This window comes from Macrobrachium rosenbergii, chromosome 2 (assembly GCF_040412425.1).
Source record: "Macrobrachium rosenbergii isolate ZJJX-2024 chromosome 2, ASM4041242v1, whole genome shotgun sequence".
In the NCBI taxonomy this organism is placed as follows: domain Eukaryota; kingdom Metazoa; phylum Arthropoda; class Malacostraca; order Decapoda; family Palaemonidae; genus Macrobrachium; species Macrobrachium rosenbergii.
The window spans coordinates 54,359,271-54,376,492 of record NC_089742.1 but is presented as its reverse complement, the minus strand read 5'-3'; the positions used below and the strand labels follow the sequence as shown (position 1 = coordinate 54,376,492).

Genomic DNA, 17,222 nt, shown 5'->3' with positions numbered 1-17,222 from the left:
GCGGTTTTCACATATCGATTCACTCTTTGCACTTGCCCCCACCCCCTCCCTCTTCCCCCCCCCCTCACGCGGCTTCTCGTCTGCTTAAAACTGTGTGCATCCGTGCTTGTTTGCTTCCTTATTGTTCCCTTGACATGGCTTGCGGCGGGGGGATTGAAGCGGTTAGTTGATGTTGCGGAAATCACTGGTCCTCCTGTTACTAAGACCTTTTCATTCTTAGCCTTTATTCTGTCTGTCCGCATCCTATAACCTGTGCGAGGATACATCCCGCTTTGAAGTTATCTCCCTCTTGTTGTTTCCAAAATCACTTATCTTTGCTTGTTTATTCACACTAATTCAGTAGAGCTTTTAGAAGCTTTACTGAAATTTAATGGTATTCTCTTCCGCTAGCATTATCCCATCATAATTTCATCCTAAAGACTACCTGTTCATTAACCATTCCGATTTTCTTCCAGAAATGTTGTTTCTCAATTTCTCCAGATCTTTCCTCGGCGATAATCTTCTCCATTTTCCACTTTCCCGTGAAAGTTATTCATTATCCTTAACCTGACATTTATCTTGCAGCTGCTCTTTACCAATTTTCGGTTAAGATTTACGGAGACCCTAAGCTCGTCAATCTTTTAGCTGTTAGAGACCTCTCCTGCGAAAAACACGCATAAATATTTCGGAGTCCTCAGATATTCATACTTTTACTGCAGCTTACCCCTTACTTAATTTGTTGTTGGATAATTAAACGATCTGGGTCTGATTATCTTCCCTGTGTTGAGTTAAAACAGTTTACATCATCTCTTATTAATTGTTTATGAATATCATTTTTACTCTGCATCATTTGCAGATATGATCTCAATACACGGCCAGTTGTACTGGATCGTGAAGATCCCTGGCTAGACTAATTTTACAGCCTTTTTAGAAGGTTTTATAATGATTAAAGGCTGCTTCCTAGGACTACCGTCGGTGTCAGTCTCGCCAAAGCCTTATCAAAATTTCTCAGAGAAATGCCAGTGCAGTTCTAACGCCGCAAGTAAATACTTTTCAAATGACTCGACCAAAACCGTGATTACTTTTTCTTGTTTATCTGTTTTGAATTTGAGGTCCTTTGATGGGTAACACTAAACTTTCTTTATAACAAAAAACTGGGTACTTGCATCACAAAAGAAAGATTAACGTATTACCTGAAACTAGAATTAAATGGTTGTAAGTTAAAATTGGGATTTTATGCTTACATTTGTGTTGTTCATAGTTTTGTTTTTGAAGTGTTTTAATAACAGGCAGTTATTTTTTCTATTTGTGTTGTGCCTCTTAAACCAGAGTTTATTCAAGGTAAAAGAGTGTAAGAGTGTAAATATTTACGTAAGTGTTGGCGTCACTTAAAGAAAACCGTTTCATGACGAACAGATCAGCCACCTTTTCCCAGTGAATCTTCTTTCTTATAACAAAAGATCAGTTTTAAATTTTACTCTAAATTCGATTCTGACGATAGCTTATGTACCCCAACCTCATAGAAGACATTTTATTTTTGCAAAGACGACCGTGCCGCCTCCTCTACCGGGTTTCGACACCATTTATTCAAGTATATTAACCGCAAAAGAGAGTTATCTGTGAACTTGGGGCATTGATTGCCTATCTACGACTTCGAAACTCGGAAACCACTTGAGATAGTGCATAACGCCATGGCAACAAGCACAGATCATTGTAGTCGGTAAATTGAATATCTGAGCGTGTAAGAATTTTAGAATTTGTGGAGAGATGTAGAGTTCTTTATTGTGTTTATTTAAAAATGGTATAATCACCACATTTTGTTAAGTTTCCAACGCAGTACCAATGCAGGAATTTAGAAATTTATTCACTCCGAATTTTGGTTTTGTAGTGAGATTCTTCTCTTTAGAAAGCTGGTTCTGCACATAGCCCTTTTATGCATATAAATGGAAAAGTATAATATAAAAAAAATAATAATTCTAGTTGATAAAACTGCTTACAACCTGTACGACTAAAATTACTGCACATAGAGTGCTGCCAACACCACATTACTACATCAAGATCCGCACAATCTTCTGCACTACCATAAATGAAAGTCATTATGAAAGAACCCCATTTTCCTAAGGTGACTTAGCACCCCTAAGGCCAAAAGTTACAGCACTCCGGGGTCTGAAACTTATTACTTTTGATAGTGATTCTGGTACTGCTACTAAATTGCTGGGTCGTAATTATTGGAAGTGACATTGGAACTTAAACTTATCCATGTCTGTTTGTTTATCTGTTAATTGTCTACCTACAAAATGTTGCAATGCGAAATCGCTGGATTAGATTGAGATTTTGTTAAGCAGGCAGCTATACGTTAATGGAGAGGTAATTATATTTTGAGAAGGATTTGCATATACTGTGTTTTTCATTTTCGTGTATATCCCAAACTTTATTTGACATACATCATTGCGATATCGTGGAGGGGGAGGGGGAGGGGGCTATGGACTGAGGAATAGTTAATTAAAGTTTGAGCTAGATCCAAATACGAATGTATAATGTTTTCTATATTTTTTCACATTGCGAGATAGGTCACTGTTTTCTTACTCATACGAAACAAAAGCCAAGATCTTGAGGAAAAAATTCTGCTATATTTTTGGTAAGATAATTTCTCGACATGTAAAACTTCATGTCAGTCTAGACAGTGATTCAGATTTCTTTGAAATCAAGTTAGTTTTTTCATTTGAAATGTTCCGTGAAAAATCATTTACTTACCCAAACGTAAATGGAAAGAAAGAAGTCCCTATCCTTTTCATATTTCCAAATATAGATATTCCCTTGAAGTTTGAACCTGTGGCAGAGATATTGCATTGCTCAATGAAAAAAAGATATAATGCAAGTTTTCCTTATAACATTTCTTTTTCGTGTTCCAGACTGAATGTTGGTGCTTTCCCATGTTTCGTATTTCCCGTATTTCTCTAGATTTTTTTTATGTAAATACCGTGTAGCTCAGTAAAATCGCAGATTCTTGTACGTGTTATTGTAAATCTGTTTTATTACGTAAATCTATTTTATTACTCTTGAACAATTTCAAGATGCTCTGTTTGGGGAAGACTAGTTCCCTCCATAAAATTAACTGAGGGGAGAGAGAGAGAGAGAGAGAGAGAGAGAGAGAGAGAGAGAGAGAGAGAGAGAGAGAGGGAGAGAGAGAGAGAGATGTAAAGCTAGTACCACAAGGTCACGGCCGTTTGTGTCTTTTGATAAGACGACACCTTCTAGAAATGTCAGTGGTCATGTACCTCATTGATCATCATCATCCCGTAATGAATCTGTGAGTATTGTATATTTATATGTTATTTTTGAGTCTCGTTCCTTAAAACCATTCAACTACGTCGAGTAATTATTTATAATTTTCTCTTGGTAGTTAATATTTTGTCGAGTCTTGTTGCATAAAGCCAGCAAACTAATTCATGAAATTATTATTAATTTTTACTGTCATAGACCTACACAAACACAAAAGAATAAATATACATGTTGTGGGCCTTCCCCATCTCAGCAAGTCCATTTGGGATGAGGTTGCTAGCCCCATGCCTTCCCTACCCTTGCTGCGACCCGCGAGACGAATCCGTGTCGACTTCAGTTCTGTGGATTTTTAGGAAAAGATTCAAAGACGCTGCTTCTTTGTGATTTTAAGATGTTATGCATATATAGGCGTGTATTATAAGGTTTCAGTCGGCAATATGATGTGCTCGCTTTGAATATTGTTCATTGATTTGATTTTTGAAGGCTCTATCTTACATCCCGGCTGGAAGAATATTGTCCATAAGGTCGTATTAGTTTCATGGCATGAATTTCTTTAACACTGATCAGGCAAGATTGGCAGCATCCATAAACCAACACCTTTAAATGAACAAACATTGTCCTGTGGAAAAACGAATGATTTTTACAACATGAAACGACATAGGTCCCAGGAAACTTGAGTTTGTCGAAAACAACATCACCAATCAACGTCCTTCGGTTCCAAAGCGCGACTCTTTCCTTCCTGCCTTCTCTTTCGGTTAAATTCCTTCGGAGATGATAACGCGCCCTCTTCGTTGTCTTCCCCGACGCTCCCTCGAGACGCTGGGATGTAATTAGTTGTGTCGGCTCAATTACTAGCCTTAATGGGGCAGTTTGGTGAGAGCTAAACGACTTCCCCTTCTGAAGAACGAGTATTCGGTCACTGGCGGCCCAAGAGGACTTTCCCAAGCGAGAGAGAGCGGCCTAAACTCTCGCCTGTTAACATGGCAAAGACGCCTCTCGGCAACACCCCACTCCGATTCTGCCCATTACACGCTGCTTGTCCACCACAGCGGCAGCCTGGAAATAAATCAGCCCGAGACATTTCCACTTTGGGAGGTGTTTCTTCCCTGGAACTCATAGACATAAATTTTGCTGTGTTGTTTCAGGTATTCTTCTTTTTTTTTTTATTACTCCTTTTATTGCACTTTTGGAACGCGAATGATTAGAAAACGATGAGTGTCATATACTGATGCCGAAGTGTATTTGACTGATATTAACTGATATCTACGTTTCTTAAGATACCTTTATGCACAGGAGGCATAGAAAGCAAAACCAATACACCTGGTCTGGTTTTAGTAATTTAACGTCTTGGTCGCCTTCCGTAATATCGGTGAGTCTTTATACCTAAATGTGTTAGTGGTTTTTGCATAAATCATATTATATCCAAATTCTTATTGGGAAACGCCTGAAGGCCACTTACTTGACCAGCAAAAATCCACAAATTCATTCCAAATTTTTTAATAAATGGAAACAATTATAAAAAAATATAGAGGTATCATCACATACAGCTGAAATACACATAAACAATTACATACATAAAATAGTAAAAAAAAAAAACATTTGAAAGTATTTTACGTAAGTAATATAGCCTCCCTTAACTCACGGGCACCAACAATATCACGGAGACAAGAATGCCGCTCAGATTGATGTTTAAAAGACAAATTGGCCTCAAAATGATGGATGCCATCGCTCTTTTGAAATGAGTAACACGCACTAACTCAGCAAGGTCTGATGTTAAGGGGGTTATTACAAAAAATAAATCAACCAGGTGGGGCAGTATGGTGCAAACGATTGAAGTGTACTTGAATACTGTTCACATCGAAACAGACTAACAATATTCTAACAATAAGCACACAGAAAATATAGATTAAGTACAGTTAGTATAACCACCTCTGTAGAAATAGGAGTCCTTATGAGCAACCTCAAATTTTCTGGCAGAATTTAAGTAATATATTTTCAAATTCTGCAAGACAGTAGGGTTGAAAATAACAACCGACCATTTTCATATTTTAGACGTTTACGAAACGAGTTCCTTGGGAGTTCTGGATACTGATATACCTGTTATATACCTGTTGCGAAATCGGTGCTCTCAGTCATATGATTCACCGACTGTTTCTTTCACTTATTGCCATATCTAGGCTTCAGAATTCTTTACCTGTTTTTTCCTTAATCATACATGCTTATTTTTTCTTATTTTTACGGTTAATCTTTTATTTATTTGTTTTATTTTTTGAGGAGGCACCCGTTAAATCACGTCATCGGTTGCCTGTGCTCTTTGCTTCCCATCTTTGAGAATTATATCAGGTGATTTATGAGAATTATATCAGGTGAATCATGAGAATTATATCAGGTGATTTATGAGAATTATATTAGGTGATTTATGAGAATTATATCGTGGTTTATGAGAATTACAACAGGTGATGCATGAGAAGTATATCAGGTGATTTATGAGAATTATATCAGGTGATTTATGAGAATTAAATCAGCTGATTTACGGGAATTATATCAGATGATTTATGAGAATTATATTGGGTGATTTATGAGAATTATGTCAGTGATTTATGAGAATTATATCGGTGATTTATGAGAATTATATGTGATTTATTAGAATTATATCAGGTGATGTATGAGAGTTATTTCAGGTGATTTATGAGAATCATAAAATGCGATTTATGAGGATTATATCAGGTGATTTATGAGAATTACATCAGGTGATCTATGAGAATTACATCAGATGATTTATGAGAATCATATCAGGTGATTTATGTTCCCGCATAATTCCATTCTCCATTCTGAAACGTCAGTTGGGGAGTAACAGAAGAAGCAGCAGTTCATTTTTTCACCATTTAGTGTACCTATTGCTATTATTAAGTTTAGTGCGTGTGTTAATTTCTCAAACAAATTCCGGGAAGTCTTGAACTGCTCGCTTTTACGTATTATTTCTATATATCCTTCTATTTCTATACAATCTTCTATATTCTTCTTTTAAAACTGCGTTTTAAGAGGGATAAGAAGGTTATTCCTAGTAAATAGATTAAGTTTTCTGAAATAATATCTGAATGACATAAGGAAACAAATCTGAAGACATTTCATCTGTCTTTAATCTGTCTTATGGAATGTTTTTTATTCTGAAAATTTTTCCTGTCCATAAAATTCTTTTTACTTGAAAACATAACTCTATGTATTGTCTGTGATTAAAATAAAAAGACTGCCAGATCGAAAGTTCCGAAATTAAAAATAGCTATGCAAAAATACTTTAGTTGCATAAATAGATATACTTTCATGGCTTCTCTTGTGTACAATAAAATGCAGTTACCATTGCCTCATCAATGCTAAGCATGGGCATTTGAACAACGCACGCGCATGTTACTACTAAAGCATCTGCAACAGAGGAAAAAATGTGATTCTACTGGAATCTGTTTAAGATTCCGGAAATAAAAAGACATAAAAAAAAAATCACCGTGATATTACGTGTCCTAAACGTCACACCAGTTGCCTCAAGAGGTTAGGCCTATCAGCGCCGGCCGCAGAGTTTGTGGATCGTCTGTTTGTTTAGCCACGATCCATAATTCACCGAAACCGGTGGGGCCCGGTTACCTCATCCAGCGCTGAATGGCTGACTGGGGAATAGGGAGTTTGATTCCCTTCTGTTGTGTGGTAGTAGTCTGGTATTTTTTCTCTCTATTTTTGGGGGGTTGTTTTTGTTTCATTATTTAACTTCCTTATTTTCAATCATGCCCCAAACCCAGGGCGGTTTTTTTCTTTCTGGAATAGTCCCTTTTGTGACGTAGGCTATATAGCAAGTCTCATGTTCTAGTATGCTGGAGGAAACAGTATAGCTAGAAAGGGAACCGGAGTTCGCTACCTTACCAGGGACCTACTTTTAGCATCGCTCCAGTTATTTTCCAGCCTCCATATTCTTACACAACTTCTTAGCAAGCTAGTATTCACACTGTATACATCTAATACCATACACGGTGCCCGTCTGTCAATATTACTCTCTCCATCAACGCAAGACCGTCTTCAGACAAAACCTCTCTGTTTGTGTAATATCAGTCTGAGAGCCATTTGTTTATTTAAATAAGTCTATTTTGTCTACATTGACTACTTTCTAGAACATCTATTTCTCCCTAAGACACTTGTTGATATCCTTTCTGAGCACACAACGTTTCAACTTCTCCTCTTTGCTTGTTTACTCTTCCTTGTACAGCATTCCTTTATATCGTTTTTTCATTCCACCGTGCACCTGCTCTTTAAACACTGTCCAAGTCATCTATTCATTCTCTCCGTGTTCTCATACCCTCGACTGCACCTCTCTCTCTCTCTCTCTCTCTCTCTCTCTCTCTCTCTCTCTCTCTCTCTCTCTCTCTCAGGTAATGTGGGAAAGGGTAGAGGTTTAGGAAGTTCAAGAAAAGAAGCATGAATAAGAAAGTCGTAGATTGAATGCAGTAGATGATTAGATACGAATAGTGTTCAGGCAGAAAAGTTTCTAGTTGATGAGCAATTGTTCTTGAAACCTTTCTCTAAACCTTAGAAAACTTTGCGTGTTGTATACTCATGCCCTTTTTAAGAAGCCAATACCTACTGATTTGACTTAAGATCCCACTGTTTAACAGTGAACGGGAAATATTTTTCGATGAAAGCAGATGAAGTGGATTTAACATTTAACATTTATTGTAAAATATAAATATCCTGGTGGAAAGCATATTCAAGATAAGCCTATCAAAATTTAAACGGAAATGACTCCCTCTATAGTTGTGGCTGTGTTTATGCTTTTAATTACGTACGGGGTATTTATCAGGCTACCTTTTACCTCGGATTCCGGGTGATAATTATTTTTGTAGCCCTAGAGTATCTCATTATTATCATTGTGTATACTCCATTACGAAACTCCAAATAGATGTGTATTCGGTGTATCGTAAGAGTTCTTAGAAAAATCTGTTATCAGTGAAAGAAACAAATATTATGCAAATGATTTTGCTTCTTTAGCCAAGGTATTGGTGCCATTGGACGTCTCATTTATATCACATTTTGATAAGATACGTTTTTTATTTATGCTGTCCCAAGCAAGTTAGAATTACTCAAAATGGATAGGATAAAGGCATTCTAACGACTGTTTAGCAATTGCTAAAAAAAAACTTAGACTTTAGTGTTCTTGATTATTAAGGGGGCCAAAGCATTCATAGACAGTCCAGAGTTGGTGAATGAATGGAAGTAGCAGTCTTGAGTGGATTAACAACTGATGATTTACTTGGTAGTGTGAATATGTAATATGACTGTGCTGTTTGTACATGATCGTCTCATCGTCTCAGATGATTTTTAACGACCCATTGCAGTATACCCCATTTATTTTCTTTGCAGCCTCTGTTGGATCCTAGTATTATTTCAGTCAGTTTGATAACGAAGTGCCTAAGTTTAGTTTTGCAAGTGGTCCCAAAGTTCGTTGATTATGATAAATCATTTCTACCACCGAGTTGTCATTTCGTTGTAGTATGTTTGAGCAGTGACATCGTCATTAACTTTTTGTGAGTAGAAATATCGTCATTAACTTTTTGTGAGTAGAAATGTCGTCATTAACTTTTTGTGAGTAGAGATATCGCCATTAACTTCTTGTGAGTAGAAATGTCGTCATTAACTTTTTGTGAGTAGAAATGTCGTCATTAGCTTTTTGTGAGTAGAGATATCGTCATTAACTTTTTGATGTTGATTTTGACCATAATGTTAAAATTTCTTGGCAGGAAATGCATTAATCTTCAGTAAGATTTTGAGATCAGTAACTGGGAAACTGATTGTGTAAGGAAATTGAATTTTGTCAGATTTATTAAGGCTACGTTCTTTTTTCATCAAGGCCACGCATAGCCATCTCTGTGTTACATTCCCAAAGATAATTTATATTTTACAATAAATACACTCTGATTCACTAGTATACTCACTCTGATAAATAAATATTGGCCAAATAGCTGAGGGCGTTACGGAAGGTCCAGTCTGTGTCAAGACCGGCCTTTGTTTTGGCAGACAGTGATTACATTTTATCAGCTGGAAAGTCCTATGAGTTTAAGTTTGTGATTGTGTAATAAATTTGGCACATGCTGTAATCTTCCTCACAAGGCTTAGTTAGACATTACTCTGAGAGCTTGTTTTGGAGTGTCGTGAAACATTTAGTTTTACTGCTTTCTTTGCGGGGTTTTAAGATAGCTCGACGTTTGTAAGTTTTACCTTTTATTTCATGGATAGTTGCATTGTTATAAAAATGACCTTGCTAATTGCATGGTTAAAAACAGAGGTCTAGCAACCTCTCTCTCTCTCTCTCTCTCTCTCTCTCTCTCTCTCTCTCTCTCTCTCTCTCTCTCTCTCTCTCTCTCTGCCTTTTACTTCATTGTGAACGGAGAAGAGCAATATTCATTGGTCTCTTTTGCTTACTTGAAGGCAGATAGAATGCGGTATGAGACAGACTATAATATGAGATAAAATGCAAACCTTTGCTTACGGTTTCACGTTCCATAGGGTCCCAGAGGAGAGACGAAATAGCTCTAGGAGCCTCTTTTAACTCTACGGTCGAGTGACGCCATATTTAACAACACCGGAAATATTTCCTAGGTTGCGGAATCATTAAAATTAATGGGCCACTTAATTGCGAATGGTGTCTGTAGGCAATTTGTCTTTCCGGTTGCTTTCCTGAGAAAAATTAATAACGCATTGCGGCAAGGTGAACGATAAGTGCAATTTACTCGATAAAAAAAAGGGCGGGAAAGAATAAATTATTATTTGCGAAAGGGAGCGCTGAGTGAAGCCCAGACTTTTTAATAAGCGACGACACAAACTTTGCAAACGATTTCTAAGCGTCGGAGCTTCGTTTTTCAGAGCAAAAACATACAAGATAGATTGCAGTGGAAGCCGAGAGGACATTCCTTGTTGCACTGTAGTGGAATGTCGCGTAGCACCCAACGCATAGATAGGCCTACAAATAGCTCTGTTGACAATTCACTATGTTCTCGCTGGCATCGATTCAGAAGCCTAGCAGGTGAATGAAAGACAAATAGAAAGAGGGGCCTATGTCGTCGGGGATTTACTTAATGAAATGTTTCTCTTGTCTAAAAAGTTAGTGCGGGAAAAAGCTATCAATGTTTGTATGGGGGCTAGAGGGCTAATCTCTGCGGATGGAAAGTTTTTATTGAAAATGGAAGATTTGGTTAACGTCTATCGATTCCAGGGGAGCTATTGTTTCATTTCCGTTCCCACCTGTATCGTTCCGGGGAGCGAGGATTGTTTTTTTTTTTTTACGTTTTGGGTTTTGATTGGTGTCGTGGGAAATTATATAGAAATGCCCTCCCCTCCCCTTCCCTCCCACCCCCTCCACGTGTTAAAGATAATGAAAGTCATGGAAATGTGTTATTTTTCGAACAGCATTCAGAATGTTGCACAAAAATTTATGTGTGTGTATGCGCATGTGTAGTCGTCTGTTTATCAGTGCTGTGTGTAACTGCTTATATCATGACAAATGGGGCACCGAATGCTGTATCGAGCTTTTATTTACATTCACCCTTTTTCTTTTCTTTTTACTGAATTTGAAAACAAACTTTTCGCCGTTTTTCCGGAAACCCTTCCATCGGTTTCTTTATGCTGTTCCAAAATGGCATTCATAACGTCAGTTGGATTTCTTTAAAAACCGCTTTTGCGTCGGTGTTGACATTGTTGACAAATGCGATTTTTTTTTTTTTTTTTTTTTTGCTAAGGTGATATGATAATACGAGCACCCCAATACTAGTCTTCAACACATGCCTAAAATTAAAGGAGCTGGGATTAAAAGGCTGAACTCCGAAAGAGGGAAGATCGGGGAATGTCTTATTTCTGTTCATGTACCTAGTACAAAGGAGTTATGCAGTGGGTTTAATTTTTGGTTCTTTTACAGTATGTAAAAACAAATGGTCAAAATTTATTTTCTGACTTATTCACTAAGATATTCGTGCGTTTTCTAGGAACGCCAAAATAAATAAGAAAAGAAAACGACATAAATTTTTTGTGCGTTCAGGTAAGCTTGGTAACTTGAATAAAAAAGAGAAAGAAGCGAAACAAAAGACGGTCGTTTGCTGCCAGAAAATAGTTAACGACATTTTTATGGAAAATGAGAAACTCGTCGACAAGTTCATTAAAACTTAGTCAAGGAAAATTACGCATAATGCACTTCCGAGTTTATTTCTCCAATTAAATGAACATAATTGTTAGCCCTGTGAAAGGATATGTTTCTCTCTCTCTCTCTCTCTCTCTCTCTCTCTCTCTCTCTCTATTACTCTCTCTCAACTTTTAGTTTTTTTTCAGTTTTTTGCTTATTACACATTCAACCTACATGATCTCGATATATATATATATATATATATATATATATATATATATATATATATATATATATATATATATATATATCCTCTTTCGTGGGACTTTTCTCAGAGTTGTAAATATCATTTCCTCAATTCCCTCGTCGTTGTTCTATCCCCTGTTATCTCGTTCATTTATCTTCGTTCGCTTGCTTCGCTCTTCCCTTCTTTGCCCACAATTCCTCACTTCACCCTCGCGCTTATTCAAATCAATTTCAAACTCATTAATATTCCCGCTTTCTTTCCTCTGCTTCGGTTCCTTTTCCTTTCGGCAATTTCCCAGTTCCTTTCCTCGCACTCTGTCGACGCTTCGTCTCCTCCTCCTCCTCCTCCTCCTCCTCCTCCTCCTCCACGACTAATTTACCCTTTCCCCTTTACCCCTAGGTCAGGTCCATAGTTTCCATGGTTTGCGCCTCTCTCTCTCTCTCTCTCTCTCTCTCTCTCTCTCTCTCTCTCTCTCTCTCTCTCTCTCTCTCTCTCTCAACCAATTCCCCCTTCGTCTACTCGAAATGTTTCCCAATTATCAGCTAGTTTTTCGGTTAGGTGAGGTTTCCTTCCTTACGCTTATTTGCTCGCCACTGATATTCGGAGTCACATACTTTCTTTTTTTTTCGAATACCTTTTTCTTATTACCTGTCCTTCACTTCTTAGCTTCCGTCGCACCAGTTGAGATTTTAGGTAGCTGAAGGTAAAATTTTAACATAGATGTTCACTTCAAATTTTAGTTGCTGTCCACGTATCATGTTGTGTGACGGCAGAAATTCAAAATGTCTCGACTCAAATAAATCAACGAAAGCTTCGTCTCGTTTTTTTTTATTTCTCTAAATCGACAGCAAGAGTATGTTTATGCTTTGTGAACAGCTCCTCTCTCTCTCTCTCTCTCTCTCTCTCTCTCTCTCTCCCCCCGAAGCACTTGTTTTATAAAAGGACAAGAAAATTTTTTGACGTGATCATGGAGTACAATTTATAAGGAAAAATCTCACTGGCTTGAGTGCGATTTCAATTTTGCTATTAGTACAAACCCCATAATCTGACTTTTATCTTTTTTTAATTTTTATTTATATTTGTGAGGGGGGAAAGCGATCGGAGTATAATGGCGAAATTTTTTGGGCAAAACCAGGTGCAAGTTTTATTACATTTTACTTTTAGGTATTTCCATTTTCAGAAAAAATCAACGTGCGTCGAAGTGATTTCATTTTTGGTAAAATGAGTTAGCAAACAAAAGAGAGAAGAGGATGTGGTTAATGTGAAGAGAGATTTTAGGCAAATGTGGCCACTTCCTGGAGGTTTTGCTGGCGATACCTGTTGCCTCTGCTGAGTGGTTTCACTTCGAGCCTCTGTGAGTTGACGCGCACAGACGCACACACACACACATTCCAACCGCACATTCATACACACGTACGCACACATAAACATAGCTGCGGTGCTACAATGTAATTTTCTTTGAGTCTGTAGACTACCAATCGCAAATTCTAGAATACAAAAAAAAAATTTCTGTTAATCGTTACCAATAATTATTTACTGTGAAAAAAAAAAATAGTAAATAAATCTTGACGGCATCAGCGTCCTTTTCTCTGTCTCTAAAATTTTCTGTGAACGTTATAGCATTCAAATAAATATTTACGTCTTATATAATTTTTGCTAAATATCTCTCCCACGAAGAGAACGAAACAGAACTGAATGAAGCCGAGAGCACTTAGAAGAAAATCTTTTGGTAATCATTTGGTTTTCTCTTCCGGTTCTTCAACGTGCTTGTGTATCATAGAAAAATATTATCCGTGTTAGGAAGAGCCAGCCTTTTAATCCGTTGTTATTCCCTTTTCTCGTTTCCTCGTTACTCGAAATCATGTTTCAAAGCCAAGTATTATTTCAGTATGGGAATATTTCAGGCTACCTTTGTTGCTTGAGTTGACGCTGGCGCTAAATCACAAAACTACAAAATAAAGCCCCCGATACTATATTTTTCCAATTTTAATTTCCTTTAAACTATAAAAGAGTGCCTCATTAATTCTCAACAGTAATATTACTTTGATATTAATAGAAAACATAATAGAAAATCTAAAACTTAGCGGTAAGAAGATAAACTTGAAGGTGATACCTAGTCCACGCAACAGTGTCTTGCATCGCTGATAATTATTAACTGAGTTTGAGACTAAAAATATTCCTTGGAACGCGCACGTTAAGCCTCTGGTGAACCACTATAAGAGAGGTCACTGATACCAAGAGTGGTATAAGTGAATAATAAAATGAATGGATCAAATGGAAAGAAATGGAAAGAATGTGGCCGCTCAGAGGAATATATTTCTCACAGGTAAGGTATCGCACCATAAAGGGTGCGCTGTTATCCTGCTGAAGACGATTCGATGATCATATTAATGCAAACTTTCATTTGTAGAAAGAGATCTCGCAAGATTCCCCATAGTTGCGGGAAGCAGGTCATGCAACTGACCAGTTATCATTTGCCCCCCCCCCCAAAAAACAACCATAGTTAAAATAAACGGTAAATGGAAACAGCGAAACAAGGTAAGGAGAAAAGAGAAATAATATTTATAAAGATTCGGAGACAAGACATGCGAAAATGCCAAGAACTAATTCATTACGTAAATACGGACAGTTTTTTTTATCGTAATCTTTCGTTCATGACAAGTACACACGGAACAGTGGTACAGTGTGTGCAGTATTTTAACTCGTATGTTTTCGTTCAGTGGCTCATTTAGCAAGTATAGCGTTGATATATGTGCAGTAATTATAAAACTGTACATGTGTATGTATTAAAATGCTATATAATGTTTATCTGAAATCATCGGAGTAGCTTATTTTGACTGGTATCTTATATACGTTAAAATCCTAGATATTTCTATTAACCCACTAGTAGATATAAAACCGTTCTCATTTCAACATGTTTAATTCTTTCACTAAATCAGAGCGATTATTATTTTTACCATCATTACGAAACAAGGAAGGTGTAGAACTTTTTATGTGAAAAATAATTGTAAATAAAACAAAATGAATGTCGATAAAAAGAGATAGCAATAAATAAATACAAATAAAGCAAGGAAACTCAGTCTCAAGATCGTGGAAGGTCCCGGCACGGGTTATGGCACGGAACAAATTTTGGGAATAATATTTTGCAATATCTACAGCCATAAATATTAGTACAGACAGTCCGGTTATGTAAGCAAAACGTAACAGGAAGAAAGGTTGTTGGGCGCTGCCGGCTCCTTTAAAATTAAAATGCTTATCTTCATCCGATTTATAAAAAAAGAAACAATAATAAAGGAATGAGAAATAATTACATATACATAAGTGATCCTGTATAACTGTGGCTTTCATATAGTAAGCTTTTCACTTATTCCATACTACTTCACTCATTTGCAATTCCATACTACTTCACTCATTTGCAATGGAAGAATGAGTGGCTAATCTCATTAAAATATACAAAATAGTTGTCGTCTTATTCACTGGTGGGCAAAAGAAAATCTAGCCGTCAGCAAAATGAAATTTTAACTATCAAATCTCTTCGAGTCTTAATTTTCTTCGAAGGTGGAAAAGCACGCTTGCTGTTTCTCTGATGATGCGCATGAAGTGTTAATGCTATCTGTCATCATGAAATTTGCTGAAATTTATTGAACCTTGATCGCTAAATTACATGAGGAATAGCTTGTTCATCTACGCATAGAGAGATTAAACGGTCGTGCAAAACACTGCAACTTCGCCGTGTCATACACCAATACAGAAGGCACATAAGCTACACGTCAGAACCGTGTACAGGCAGTGCGCCTTTCACCTTCTTGTACACACTCAAGCTTTCTTTCTAATACCTCTTTCAAACCATAAACCCAGCTCTTTCTAAGTCTTCCTCTGCTCCTGCCTACTAACACTTACGAACTGTACACCTTTTTTTTCATCAACCTATCGTCTTCCATTCTTTCCGCTTGACCAGATCACCTCAAAATACTCTGAACCATCATTTTACTTACGCTAACCTATTTGCCATTGCTCTTACTCTTCGTATTTCTCAATATTTCATTTTTTTGTAGTTCATATTTACTACGCAAGAAGTTAATCTCAATAGCATCAACCTCTTTTTTTGTTCACATTCGCATCCACACTTCACTTCCATAAGAAGAATTGGCTCAAGAATCACTTCATACATTCCAAATTTGGCTCCCATAGACACTCCCAGTTTCTACCCAGCCTTAGCGCACACACTCTGCTACATTCTTGCTTCACCTATTCTGAGATTTACCTCCAAATACCCTCAGGAATCAAAGGCTTCCATTTTTCCTAGCCCATACTAATTTTCTTTGCGTTGTCATGTTGGTTTACATTTACTCTCATAACTGTACCTTTGCTAACATTTATTGTTAATTGTCATCTCTTGCAAACTCTTCTATTAGTTTCTGCAAGTTTCTCTCAACCATCCCCAATGAGTGCTGTATAAGTTTAAAAAATCAGTCATATCACATTCAATTCACTAATCTTCTCATTCCATTCATAGAAATATCAAGCACCTATATGAGTATAATGCCCCGGTGTCTTAGAACCATTATTGTACCAAGTCAGTCACTGTCCTACACGTATTCCAGTACACGCTTCACCTCCGTCTTAAGAACTTCTAATCGCTCAACAGTTGAACTTCTGTGCACACGTCCTTAACACTCTTCATTTAATTTTTATTAAATTTATCTCAAGTTTATTTAATTATTCATTTTTTTACTTTTCTGTCAAAATCCTACCATACCTATTCCCTGGTGTACTAAATAGCGTTATACCCATACATTTCTTAAAGTAATCTCTATCACGTTTACCTTTGTACAGTTTATTAGTCAGTCTTGTCAGTCCCTTCCGAGTCTTTCCCTTACCCCGACATCCCTTACAAACCTTGGTCAGCCACTCCATCCACTATCACTGCCATGCCACAGCATCACGCTAGTAATTCCAGCAACTCCTGGCATATTTGCATTCTTCCACATCTTATTTATTGTCTTCCTTATGTCCTCATCAATATCATCCTCATGTATTCTCAAACTAACTAACTTTTTCCACTCTATCATTCAGCTTCTCTTCTTTTGTTTTACACAACCAGTTAACCTTCAAAATAGTTACTCCATCAACCCAGTATTGCATTCACTTCAGACAGCATCTCTCCATCTGTATCTTTTATTTTTAGATCCATTTGTACATTAACCTTTCTCTCTGCGTTTACTTCCCTGTAGAGCCATTTCTTATTTTCAGTAAGCTTCTTATTCATCGTATCCGTGTATTTTTATTGCTAGCCTTATTTTTCTCTCATTTCTATTAATGTCCTGTCCATCATCCTGTAAACCTGAGTAGAATTTTCTCTTTTGTCATGCAGTTTCACATAAAAAAAAATCATTTTTTCCTTCACTAAACCCCTCATTTCCTCATCCCACCACTTGATTGCTTTTAATATCTCTTCCCACCTCCTTTACCACAGACACCCCATCAAGGAACTTTCATCTCATCTGCTCTTCCCACCTTCGTGTCTCAAACTCTAGACTAAATTTCATCCAGACATTCACTATA

At 37.1% G+C, this 17,222-nt stretch overlaps 1 protein-coding gene across 1 annotated transcript in view; it reads right to left on the bottom strand.

Moving 5' to 3' along the window:
* Positions 1-17,222, bottom strand: part of Gat (GABA transporter) — a 219,463-nt gene that overhangs the window by 201,070 nt on the left and 1,171 nt on the right. The gene's annotated exons all lie outside the window — the stretch shown is intronic.